This window comes from Melospiza melodia (genome assembly GCF_035770615.1).
Source record: "Melospiza melodia melodia isolate bMelMel2 chromosome W unlocalized genomic scaffold, bMelMel2.pri SUPER_W_unloc_1, whole genome shotgun sequence".
NCBI lineage: Eukaryota > Metazoa > Chordata > Aves > Passeriformes > Passerellidae > Melospiza > Melospiza melodia.
The window spans coordinates 2227243-2240640 of NW_026948505.1; positions in this window are offsets into that span (position 1 = coordinate 2227243).

Genomic DNA, 13398 nt, shown 5'->3' on the forward strand with positions numbered 1-13398 from the left:
TCCAATCACATGAACATTTGATTGGAATCTGTTTTGGACAACTTTTCTTTTCTTCCTGCCAAACACTTGGCAGACCTCCGTGCAACGTCTAGAACACGATGGGAGATGTTTTCTGTGCTGGCACAGTTTTTCCTAGCCAGACATAGTGGAAAAGCGTTTTGCTAAGATGTAGATGAGAAGAGACGCTAAAGACGAAGGTACGATGCTCTCCGGAGCTAAGAGCCGCTCCCGGGCGTCTTTCGGCAGAAGCCGCGCTAAGGAGAGCACTGTGAGCGGCACAATCGTCTTTGCGCGAAGAAGCCGCTTCTTCGGCTCCGCGAGCCGGAGAGAGCGGCTGCTTCGGGAAGGTGAAGAAGCAAGCTCTAAAACACTGGGATTGTGTGCGCAGCTTGCCAACTGATAGAAAACAGTACCTTTGCACTCTCCTGACTTTTCCAATCACATGAACATTCGATTGGAAGCTGTTTTGGACAACTTTTCTTTTCTTCCTGCCAAACACTTGGCAGACCTCCGTGCAACGTCTAGAACACGATGGGAGATGTTTTCTGTGCTGTCACAGTTTTTCCTAGCCAGACATAGTGGAAAAGCTTTTTGCTGAGATGTAGATGAGAAGAGAGGCTAAAGACGAAGGTACGATGCTCTCCGGAGCTAAGAGCCGCTCCCGGGCGTCTTTCGGCAGAAGCCGCGCTAAGGAGAGCACTGTGAGCGGCACAATCGTCTTTGCGCGAAGAAGCCGCTTCTTCGGCTCCGGGAGCCGGAGAGAGCGGCAGCTTCGGGAAGGTGAAGAAGCAAGCTCTAAAACACTGGGATTGTGTGCGCAGCTTGCCAACTGATAGAAAACAGTACCTTTAAACTCTCCTGACTTTTCCAATCACATGAACATTCGATTGGAAGCTGTTTTGGACAACTTTTCTTCCTGCCAAACACTTGGCAGACCTCCGTGCAACGTCTAGAACACGATGGGAGATGTTTTCTGTGCTGGCACAGTTTTTCCTGGCCAGACATAGTGGAAAAGCGTTTTGCTGAGATGTAGATGAGAAGAGACGCCAAAGACGAAGGTACGATGCTCTCCGGAGCTAAGAGCCGCTCCCGGGTGTCTTTCGGCAGAAGCCGCGCTAAGGAGAGCACTGTGAGCAGCACAATCGTCTTTGCGCGAAGAAGCCGCTTCTTCGGCTCTTGGAACCGGAGAGAGCGGCAGCTTCGGGAAGGTGAAGAAGGAAACTGTACAACACTGGGATTGTGTGCGCAGCTTGCCAACTGATAGAAAACAGTACCTTTGCACTCTCCTGACTTTTCCAATCACATGAACATTTGATTGGAAGCTGTTTTGGACAACTTTTCTTTTCTTCCTGCCAAACACTTGGCAGACTTCCGTGCAACGTCTAGAACACGATGGGAGATATTTTCTGGGCTGGCACAGTTTTTCCTAGCCAGACATAGTGGAAAAGCGTTTTGCTAAGATGTAGATGAGAAGAGACGCTAAAGACGCAGGTTCGATGCTCTCCGGAGCTAAGAGCCGCTCCCGGGCGTCTTCGGCAGAAGCCGCGCTAAGGAGAGCGCTGTGAGCGGCTCAATCGTCTTTGTGCGAAGAAGCCGCTTCTTTGTCTTCGGGAGCCGGAGAGAGCGGCAGCTTCGGGAAGGTGAAGAAGCAAGCTCTACAACACTGGGATTGTGTGCGCAGCTTGCCAACTGATAGAAAACAGTACCTTTGCACTCTCCTGACTTTTCCAATCACATGAACATTTGATTGGAAGCTGTTTTGGACAACTTTTCTTTTCTTCCTGCCAAACACTTGGCAGACTTCCGTGCAACGTCTAGAACACGATGGGAGATGTTTTCTGTGCTGGCACAGTTTTTCCTAGCCAGACATAGTGGAAAAGCGTTTTGCAGAGATGTTAATGAGAAGAGACGCTAAAGACGAAGGTACGATGCTCTCCGGAGCTAAGAGCCGCTCCCGGGCGTCTTTCGGCAGAAGCCGTGCTAAGGAGAGCACTGTGAGCGGCACAATCGTCTTTGCGCGAAGAAGCCGCTTCTTCGGCTCCGGGAGCCGGAGAGAGCGGCAGCTTCGGGAAGGTGAAGAAGCAAGCTGTACAACACTGGGATTGTGTGCGCAGCTTGCCAACTGATAGAAAACAGTACCTTTGCACTCTCCTGACTTTTCCAATCACATGAACATTTGATTGGAAGCTGTTTTGGACAACTTTTCTTTTCTTCCTGCCAAACACTTGGCAGACTTCCGTGCAACGTCTAGAACACGATGGGAGATATTTTCTGGGCTGGCACAGTTTTTCCTAGCCAGACATAGTGGAAAAGCGTTTTGCTAAGATGTAGATGAGAAGAGACGCTAAAGACGAAGGTACGATGCTCTCCGGAGCTAAGAGCCGCTCCCGGGCGTCTTTCGGCAGAAGCCGCGCTAAGGAGAGCACTGTGAGCGGCTCAATCGTCTTTGCGCGAAGAAGCCGCTTCTTCGTCTTCGGGAGCCGGAGAGAGCGGCTGCTTCGGGAAGGTGAAGAAGGAAGCTGTACAACACTGGGATTGTGTGCGCAGCTTGCCAACTGATAGAAAAGAGTTCCTTTGCACTCTCCTGACTTTTCCAATCACATGAACATTCGATTGGAAGCTGTTTTGGACAACTTTTCTTTTCTTCCTGCCAAACACTTGGCAGACCTCCGTGCAACGTCTAGAACACGATGGGAGATGTTTTCTGTGCTGGCACAGTTTTTCCTGGCCAGACATAGTGGAAAAGCGTTTTGCTGAGATGTAGATGAGAAGAGACGCCAAAGACGAAGGTACGATGCTCTCCGGAGCTAAGAGCCGCTCCCGGGTGTCTTTCGGCAGAAGCCGCGCTAAGGAGAGCACTGTGAGCGGCACAATCGTCTTTGCGCGAAGAAGCCGCTTCTTCGGCTCTAGGAACCGGAGAGAGCGGCAGCTTCGGGAAGGTGAAGAAGGAAACTGTACAACACTGGGATTGTGTGCGCAGCTTGCCAACTGATAGAAAACAGTACCTTTGCACTCTCCTGACTTTTCCAATCACATGAACATTTGATTGGAAGCTTTTTTGGACAACTTTTCTTTTCTTCCTGCCAAACACTTGGCAGACTTCCGTGCAACGTCTAGAACACGATGGGAGATATTTTCTGGGCTGGCACAGTTTTTCCTAGCCAGACATAGTGGAAAAGCGTTTTGCTAAGATGTAGATGAGAAGAGACGCTAAAGACGAAGGTACGATGCGCTCCGGAGCTAAGAGCCGCTCCCGGGCGTCTTTCGGCAGAAGCCGCGCTAAGGAGAGCACTGTGAGCGGCTCAATCGTCTTTGCGCGAAGAAGCCGCTTCTTCGTCTTCGGGAGCCGGAGAGAGCGGCTGCTTCGGGAAGGTGAAGAAGGAAGCTGTACAACACTGGGATTGTGTGCGCAGCTTGCCAACTGATAGAAAAGAGTTCCTTTGCACTCTCCTGACTTTTCCAATCACATGAACATTCGATTGGAAGCTGTTTTGGACAACTTTTCTTTTCTTCCTGCCAAACACTTGGCAGACCTCCGTGCAACGTCTAGAACACGATGGGAGATGTTTTCTGTGCTGGCACAGTTTTTCCTGGCCAGACATAGTGGAAAAGCGTTTTGCTGAGATGTAGATGAGAAGAGACGCCAAAGACGAAGGTACGATGCTCTCCGGAGCTAAGAGCCGCTCCCGGGTGTCTTTCGGCAGAAGCCGCGCTAAGGAGAGCACTGTGAGCGGCACAATCGTCTTTGCGCGAAGAAGCCGCTTCTTCGGCTCTAGGAACCAGAGAGAGCGGCAGCTTCGGGAAGGTGAAGAAGGAAACTGTACAACACTGGGATTGTGTGCGCAGCTTGCCAACTGATAGAAAACAGTACCTTTGCACTCTCCTGACTTTTCCAATCACATGAACATTTGATTGGAAGCTGTTTTGGACAACTTTTCTTTTCTTCCTGCCAAACACTTGGCAGACCTCCGTGCAACGTCTAGAACACGATGGGAGATGTTTTCTGTGCTGGCACAGTTTTTCCTGGCCAGACATAGTGGAAAAGCGTTTTGCTGAGATGTAGATGAGAAGAGACGCCAAAGACGAAGGTACGATGCTCTCCGGAGCTAAGAGCCGCTCCCGGGTGTCTTTCGGCAGAAGCCGCGCTAAGGAGAGCACTGTGAGCAGCACAATCGTCTTTGCGCGAAGAAGCCGCTTCTTCGGCTCTTGGAACCGGAGAGAGCGGCAGCTTCGGGAAGGTGAAGAAGGAAACTGTACAACACTGGGATTGTGTGCGCAGCTTGCCAACTGATAGAAAACAGTACCTTTGCACTCTCCTGACTTTTCCAATCACATGAACATTTGATTGGAAGCTGTTTTGGACAACTTTTCTTTTCTTCCTGCCAAACACTTGGCAGACTTCCGTGCAACGTCTAGAACACGATGGGAGATATTTTCTGGGCTGGCACAGTTTTTCCTAGCCAGACATAGTGGAAAAGCGTTTTGCTAAGATGTAGATGAGAAGAGACGCTAAAGACGCAGGTTCGATGCTCTCCGGAGCTAAGAGCCGCTCCCGGGCGTCTTCGGCAGAAGCCGCGCTAAGGAGAGCGCTGTGAGCGGCTCAATCGTCTTTGTGCGAAGAAGCCGCTTCTTTGTCTTCGGGAGCCGGAGAGAGCGGCAGCTTCGGGAAGGTGAAGAAGCAAGCTCTACAACACTGGGATTGTGTGCGCAGCTTGCCAACTGATAGAAAACAGTACCTTTGCACTCTCCTGACTTTTCCAATCACATGAACATTTGATTGGAAGCTGTTTTGGACAACTTTTCTTTTCTTCCTGCCAAACACTTGGCAGACTTCCGTGCAACGTCTAGAACACGATGGGAGATGTTTTCTGTGCTGGCACAGTTTTTCCTAGCCAGACATAGTGGAAAAGCGTTTTGCAGAGATGTTAATGAGAAGAGACGCTAAAGACGAAGGTACGATGCTCTCCGGAGCTAAGAGCCGCTCCCGGGCGTCTTTCGGCAGAAGCCGTGCTAAGGAGAGCACTGTGAGCGGCACAATCGTCTTTGCGCGAAGAAGCCGCTTCTTCGGCTCGGGGAGCCGGAGAGAGCGGCAGCTTCGGGAAGGTGAAGAAGCAAGCTGTACAACACTGGGATTGTGTGCGCAGCTTGCCAACTGATAGAAAACAGTACCTTTGCACTCTCCTGACTTTTCCAATCACATGAACATTTGATTGGAAGCTGTTTTGGACAACTTTTCTTTTCTTCCTGCCAAACACTTGGCAGACTTCCGTGCAACGTCTAGAACACGATGGGAGATATTTTCTGGGCTGGCACAGTTTTTCCTAGCCAGACATAGTGGAAAAGCGTTTTGCTAAGATGTAGATGAGAAGAGACGCTAAAGACGAAGGTACGATGCTCTCCGGAGCTAAGAGCCGCTCCCGGGCGTCTTTCGGCAGAAGCCGCGCTAAGGAGAGCACTGTGAGCGGCTCAATCGTCTTTGCGCGAAGAAGCCGCTTCTTCGTCTTCGGGAGCCGGAGAGAGCGGCTGCTTCGGGAAGGTGAAGAAGGAAGCTGTACAACACTGGGATTGTGTGCGCAGCTTGCCAACTGATAGAAAAGAGTTCCTTTGCACTCTCCTGACTTTTCCAATCACATGAACATTCGATTGGAAGCTGTTTTGGACAACTTTTCTTTTCTTCCTGCCAAACACTTGGCAGACCTCCGTGCAACGTCTAGAACACGATGGGAGATGTTTTCTGTGCTGGCACAGTTTTTCCTGGCCAGACATAGTGGAAAAGCGTTTTGCTGAGATGTAGATGAGAAGAGACGCCAAAGACGAAGGTACGATGCTCTCCGGAGCTAAGAGCCGCTCCCGGGTGTCTTTCGGCAGAAGCCGCGCTAAGGAGAGCACTGTGAGCGGCACAATCGTCTTTGCGCGAAGAAGCCGCTTCTTCGGCTCTAGGAACCGGAGAGAGCGGCAGCTTCGGGAAGGTGAAGAAGGAAACTGTACAACACTGGGATTGTGTGCGCAGCTTGCCAACTGATAGAAAACAGTACCTTTGCACTCTCCTGACTTTTCCAATCACATGAACATTTGATTGGAAGCTTTTTTGGACAACTTTTCTTTTCTTCCTGCCAAACACTTGGCAGACTTCCGTGCAACGTCTAGAACACGATGGGAGATATTTTCTGGGCTGGCACAGTTTTTCCTAGCCAGACATAGTGGAAAAGCGTTTTGCTAAGATGTAGATGAGAAGAGACGCTAAAGACGAAGGTACGATGCGCTCCGGAGCTAAGAGCCGCTCCCGGGCGTCTTTCGGCAGAAGCCGCGCTAAGGAGAGCACTGTGAGCGGCTCAATCGTCTTTGCGCGAAGAAGCCGCTTCTTCGTCTTCGGGAGCCGGAGAGAGCGGCTGCTTCGGGAAGGTGAAGAAGGAAGCTGTACAACACTGGGATTGTGTGCGCAGCTTGCCAACTGATAGAAAAGAGTTCCTTTGCACTCTCCTGACTTTTCCAATCACATGAACATTCGATTGGAAGCTGTTTTGGACAACTTTTCTTTTCTTCCTGCCAAACACTTGGCAGACCTCCGTGCAACGTCTAGAACACGATGGGAGATGTTTTCTGTGCTGGCACAGTTTTTCCTGGCCAGACATAGTGGAAAAGCGTTTTGCTGAGATGTAGATGAGAAGAGACGCCAAAGACGAAGGTACGATGCTCTCCGGAGCTAAGAGCCGCTCCCGGGTGTCTTTCGGCAGAAGCCGCGCTAAGGAGAGCACTGTGAGCGGCACAATCGTCTTTGCGCGAAGAAGCCGCTTCTTCGGCTCTAGGAACCAGAGAGAGCGGCAGCTTCGGGAAGGTGAAGAAGGAAACTGTACAACACTGGGATTGTGTGCGCAGCTTGCCAACTGATAGAAAACAGTACCTTTGCACTCTCCTGACTTTTCCAATCACATGAACATTTGATTGGAAGCTGTTTTGGACAACTTTTCTTTTCTTCCTGCCAAACACTTGGCAGACCTCCGTGCAACGTCTAGAACACGATGGGAGATGTTTTCTGTGCTGGCACAGTTTTTCCTGGCCAGACATAGTGGAAAAGCGTTTTGCTAAGATGTAGATGAGAAGAGACGCTAAAGACGAAAGTACGATGCTCTCCGGAGCTAAGAGCCGCTCCCGGGCGTCTTTCGGCAGAAGCCGCGCTAAGGAGAGCACTGTGAGCGGCTCAATCGTCTTTGCGCGAAGAAGCCGCTTCTTCGTCTTCGGGAGCCGGAGAGAGCGGCGGCTTCGGGAAGGTGAAGAAGCAAGCTCTACAACACTGGGATTGTGTGCGCAGCTTGCCAACTGATAGAAAACAGTACCTTTGCACTCTCCTGACTTTTCCAATCACATGAACATTTGATTGGAAGCTGTTTTGGACAACTTTTCTTTTCTTCCTGCCAAACACTTGGCAGACTTCCGTGCAACGTCTAGAACACGATGGGAGATATTTTCTGGGCTGGCACAGTTTTTCCTAGCCAGACATAGTGGAAAAGCGTTTTGCTAAGATGTAGATGAGAAGAGACGCTAAAGACGAAGGTACGATGCTCTCCGGAGCTAAGAGCCGCTCCCGGGCGTCTTTCGGCAGAAGCCGCGCTAAGGAGAGCACTGTGAGCGGCACAATCGTCTTTGCGCGAAGAAGCCGCTTCTTCGGCTCCGGGAGCCGGAGAGAGCGGCAGCTTCGGGAAGGTGAAGAAGCAAGCTGTACAACACTGGGATTGTGTGCGCAGCTTGCCAACTGATAGAAAACAGTACCTTTGCACTCTCCTGACTTTTCCAATCACATGAACATTTGATTGGAATCTGTTTTGGACAACTTTTCTTTTCTTCCTGCCAAACACTTGGCAGACCTCCGTGCAACGTCTAGAACACGATGGGAGATGTTTTCTGTGCTGGCACAGTTTTTCCTAGCCAGACATAGTGGAAAAGCGTTTTGCTAAGATGTAGATGAGAAGAGACGCTAAAGACGAAGGTACGATGCTCTCCGGAGCTAAGAGCCGCTCCCGGGCGTCTTTCGGCAGAAGCCGCGCTAAGGAGAGCACTGTGAGCGGCACAATCGTCTTTGCGCGAAGAAGCCGCTTCTTCGGCTCCGCGAGCCGGAGAGAGCGGCTGCTTCGGGAAGGTGAAGAAGCAAGCTCTAAAACACTGGGATTGTGTGCGCAGCTTGCCAACTGATAGAAAACAGTACCTTTGCACTCTCCTGACTTTTCCAATCACATGAACATTCGATTGGAAGCTGTTTTGGACAACTTTTCTTTTCTTCCTGCCAAACACTTGGCAGACCTCCGTGCAACGTCTAGAACACGATGGGAGATGTTTTCTGTGCTGTCACAGTTTTTCCTAGCCAGACATAGTGGAAAAGCTTTTTGCTGAGATGTAGATGAGAAGAGAGGCTAAAGACGAAGGTACGATGCTCTCCGGAGCTAAGAGCCGCTCCCGGGCGTCTTTCGGCAGAAGCCGCGCTAAGGAGAGCACTGTGAGCGGCACAATCGTCTTTGCGCGAAGAAGCCGCTTCTTCGGCTCCGGGAGCCGGAGAGAGCGGCAGCTTCGGGAAGGTGAAGAAGCAAGCTCTAAAACACTGGGATTGTGTGCGCAGCTTGCCAACTGATAGAAAACAGTACCTTTAAACTCTCCTGACTTTTCCAATCACATGAACATTCGATTGGAAGCTGTTTTGGACAACTTTTCTTCCTGCCAAACACTTGGCAGACCTCCGTGCAACGTCTAGAACACGATGGGAGATGTTTTCTGTGCTGGCACAGTTTTTCCTGGCCAGACATAGTGGAAAAGCGTTTTGCTGAGATGTAGATGAGAAGAGACGCCAAAGACGAAGGTACGATGCTCTCCGGAGCTAAGAGCCGCTCCCGGGTGTCTTTCGGCAGAAGCCGCGCTAAGGAGAGCACTGTGAGCAGCACAATCGTCTTTGCGCGAAGAAGCCGCTTCTTCGGCTCTTGGAACCGGAGAGAGCGGCAGCTTCGGGAAGGTGAAGAAGGAAACTGTACAACACTGGGATTGTGTGCGCAGCTTGCCAACTGATAGAAAACAGTACCTTTGCACTCTCCTGACTTTTCCAATCACATGAACATTTGATTGGAAGCTGTTTTGGACAACTTTTCTTTTCTTCCTGCCAAACACTTGGCAGACTTCCGTGCAACGTCTAGAACACGATGGGAGATATTTTCTGGGCTGGCACAGTTTTTCCTAGCCAGACATAGTGGAAAAGCGTTTTGCTAAGATGTAGATGAGAAGAGACGCTAAAGACGCAGGTTCGATGCTCTCCGGAGCTAAGAGCCGCTCCCGGGCGTCTTCGGCAGAAGCCGCGCTAAGGAGAGCGCTGTGAGCGGCTCAATCGTCTTTGTGCGAAGAAGCCGCTTCTTTGTCTTCGGGAGCCGGAGAGAGCGGCAGCTTCGGGAAGGTGAAGAAGCAAGCTCTACAACACTGGGATTGTGTGCGCAGCTTGCCAACTGATAGAAAACAGTACCTTTGCACTCTCCTGACTTTTCCAATCACATGAACATTTGATTGGAAGCTGTTTTGGACAACTTTTCTTTTCTTCCTGCCAAACACTTGGCAGACTTCCGTGCAACGTCTAGAACACGATGGGAGATGTTTTCTGTGCTGGCACAGTTTTTCCTAGCCAGACATAGTGGAAAAGCGTTTTGCAGAGATGTTAATGAGAAGAGACGCTAAAGACGAAGGTACGATGCTCTCCGGAGCTAAGAGCCGCTCCCGGGCGTCTTTCGGCAGAAGCCGTGCTAAGGAGAGCACTGTGAGCGGCACAATCGTCTTTGCGCGAAGAAGCCGCTTCTTCGGCTCGGGGAGCCGGAGAGAGCGGCAGCTTCGGGAAGGTGAAGAAGCAAGCTGTACAACACTGGGATTGTGTGCGCAGCTTGCCAACTGATAGAAAACAGTACCTTTGCACTCTCCTGACTTTTCCAATCACATGAACATTTGATTGGAAGCTGTTTTGGACAACTTTTCTTTTCTTCCTGCCAAACACTTGGCAGACTTCCGTGCAACGTCTAGAACACGATGGGAGATATTTTCTGGGCTGGCACAGTTTTTCCTAGCCAGACATAGTGGAAAAGCGTTTTGCTAAGATGTAGATGAGAAGAGACGCTAAAGACGAAGGTACGATGCTCTCCGGAGCTAAGAGCCGCTCCCGGGCGTCTTTCGGCAGAAGCCGCGCTAAGGAGAGCACTGTGAGCGGCTCAATCGTCTTTGCGCGAAGAAGCCGCTTCTTCGTCTTCGGGAGCCGGAGAGAGCGGCTGCTTCGGGAAGGTGAAGAAGCAAGCTGTACAACACTGGGATTGTGTGCGCAGCTTGCCAACTGATAGAAAAGAGTTCCTTTGCACTCTCCTGACTTTTCCAATCACATGAACATTCGATTGGAAGCTGTTTTGGACAACTTTTCTTTTCTTCCTGCCAAACACTTGGCAGACCTCCGTGCAACGTCTAGAACACGATGGGAGATGTTTTCTGTGCTGGCACAGTTTTTCCTGGCCAGACATAGTGGAAAAGCGTTTTGCTGAGATGTAGATGAGAAGAGACGCCAAAGACGAAGGTACGATGCTCTCCGGAGCTAAGAGCCGCTCCCGGGTGTCTTTCGGCAGAAGCCGCGCTAAGGAGAGCACTGTGAGCGGCACAATCGTCTTTGCGCGAAGAAGCCGCTTCTTCGGCTCTAGGAACCGGAGAGAGCGGCAGCTTCGGGAAGGTGAAGAAGGAAACTGTACAACACTGGGATTGTGTGCGCAGCTTGCCAACTGATAGAAAACAGTACCTTTGCACTCTCCTGACTTTTCCAATCACATGAACATTTGATTGGAAGCTGTTTTGGACAACTTTTCTTTTCTTCCTGCCAAACACTTGGCAGACTTCCGTGCAACGTCTAGAACACGATGGGAGATATTTTCTGGGCTGGCACAGTTTTTCCTAGCCAGACATAGTGGAAAAGCGTTTTGCTAAGATGTAGATGAGAAGAGACGCTAAAGACGAAGGTACGATGCTCTCCGGAGCTAAGAGCCGCTCCCGGGCGTCTTTCGGCAGAAGCCGCGCTAAGGAGAGCACTGTGAGCGGCACAATCGTCTTTGCGCGAAGAAGCCGCTTCTTCGGCTCCGGGAGCCGGAGAGAGCGGCTGCTTCGGGAAGGTGAAGAAGCAAGCTCTAAAACACTGGGATTGTGTGCGCAGCTTGCCAACTGATAGAAAACAGTACCTTTGCACTCTCCTGACTTTTCCAATCACATGAACATTCGATTGGAAGCTGTTTTGGACAACTTTTCTTTTCTTCCTGCCAAACACTTGGCAGACCTCCGTGCAACGTCTAGAACACGATGGGAGATGTTTTCTGTGCTGTCACAGTTTTTCCTAGCCAGACATAGTGGAAAAGCTTTTTGCTGAGATGTAGATGAGAAGAGAGGCTAAAGACGAAGGTACGATGCTCTCCGGAGCTAAGAGCCGCTCCCGGGCGTCTTTCGGCAGAAGCCGCGCTAAGGAGAGCACTGTGAGCGGCACAATCGTCTTTGCGCGAAGAAGCCGCTTCTTCGGCTCCGGGAGCCGGAGAGAGCGGCAGCTTCGGGAAGGTGAAGAAGCAAGCTCTAAAACACTGGGATTGTGTGCGCAGCTTGCCAACTGATAGAAAACAGTACCTTTAAACTCTCCTGACTTTTCCAATCACATGAACATTCGATTGGAAGCTGTTTTGGACAACTTTTCTTCCTGCCAAACACTTGGCAGACCTCCGTGCAACGTCTAGAACACGATGGGAGATGTTTTCTGTGCTGGCACAGTTTTTCCTGGCCAGACATAGTGGAAAAGCGTTTTGCTGAGATGTAGATGAGAAGAGACGCCAAAGACGAAGGTACGATGCTCTCCGGAGCTAAGAGCCGCTCCCGGGTGTCTTTCGGCAGAAGCCGCGCTAAGGAGAGCACTGTGAGCGGCACAATCGTCTTTGCGCGAAGAAGCCGCTTCTTCGGCTCTTGGAACCGGAGAGAGCGGCAGCTTCGGGAAGGTGAAGAAGGAAACTGTACAACACTGGGATTGTGTGCGCAGCTTGCCAACTGATAGAAAACAGTACCTTTGCACTCTCCTGACTTTTCCAATCACATGAACATTTGATTGGAAGCTGTTTTGGACAACTTTTCTTTTCTTCCTGCCAAACACTTGGCAGACTTCAGTGCAACGTCTAGAACACGATGGGAGATATTTTCTGTGCTGGCACAGTTTTTCCTAGCCAGACATATTGGAAAAATGTTTTGCAGAGATGTTAATGAGAAGAGACGCTAAAGACGAAGGTACGATGCTCTCCGGAGCTAAGAGCCGCTCCCGGGCGTCTTTCGGCAGAAGCCGCGCTAAGGAGAGCACTGTGAGCGGCACAATCGTCTTTGCGCGAAGAAGCCGCTTCTTCGGCTCTGGGAGCCGGAGAGAGCGGCAGCTTCGGGAAGGTGAAGAAGCAAGCTCTACAACACTGGGATTGTGTGCGCAGCTTGCCAACTGATAGAAAACAGTACCTTTGCACTCTCCTGACTTTTCCAATCACATGAACATTTGATTGGAAGCTGTTTTGGACAACTTTTCTTTTCTTCCTGCCAAACACTTGGCAGACTTCCGTGCAACGTCTAGAACACGATGGGAGATGTTTTCTGTGCTGGCACAGTTTTTCCTAGCCAGACATAGTGGAAAAGCGTTTTGCAGAGATGTTAATGAGAAGAGACGCTAAAGACGAAGGTACGATGCTCTCCGGAGCGAAGAGCCGCTCCCGGGCGTCTTTCGGCAGAAGCCGCGCTAAGGAGAGCACTGTGAGCGGCACAATCGTCTTTGCGCGAAGAAGCCGCTTCTTCGGCTCGGGGAGCCGGAGAGAGCGGCAGCTTCGGGAAGGTGAAGAAGCAAGCTGTACAACACTGGGATTGTGTGCGCAGCTTGCCAACTGATAGAAAACAGTACCTTTGCACTCTCCTGACTTTTCCAATCACATGAACATTTGATTGGAAGCTGTTTTGGACAACTTTTCTTTTCTTCCTGCCAAACACTTGGCAGACTTACGTGCAACGTCTAGAACACGATGGGAGATATTTTCTGGGCTGGCACAGTTTTTCCTAGCCAGACATAGTGGAAAAGCGTTTTGCTAAGATGTAGATGAGAAGAGACGCTAAAGACGAAGGTACGATGCTCTCCGGAGCTAAGAGCCGCTCCCGGGCGTCTTTCGGCAGAAGCCGCGCTAAGGAGAGCACTGTGAGCGGCTCAATCGTCTTTGCGCGAAGAAGCCGCTTCTTCGTCTTCGGGAGCCGGAGAGAGCGGCTGCTTCGGGAAGGTGAAGAAGGAAGCTGTACAACACTGGGATTGTGTGCGCAGCTTGCCAACTGATAGAAAAGAGTTCCTTTGCACTCTCC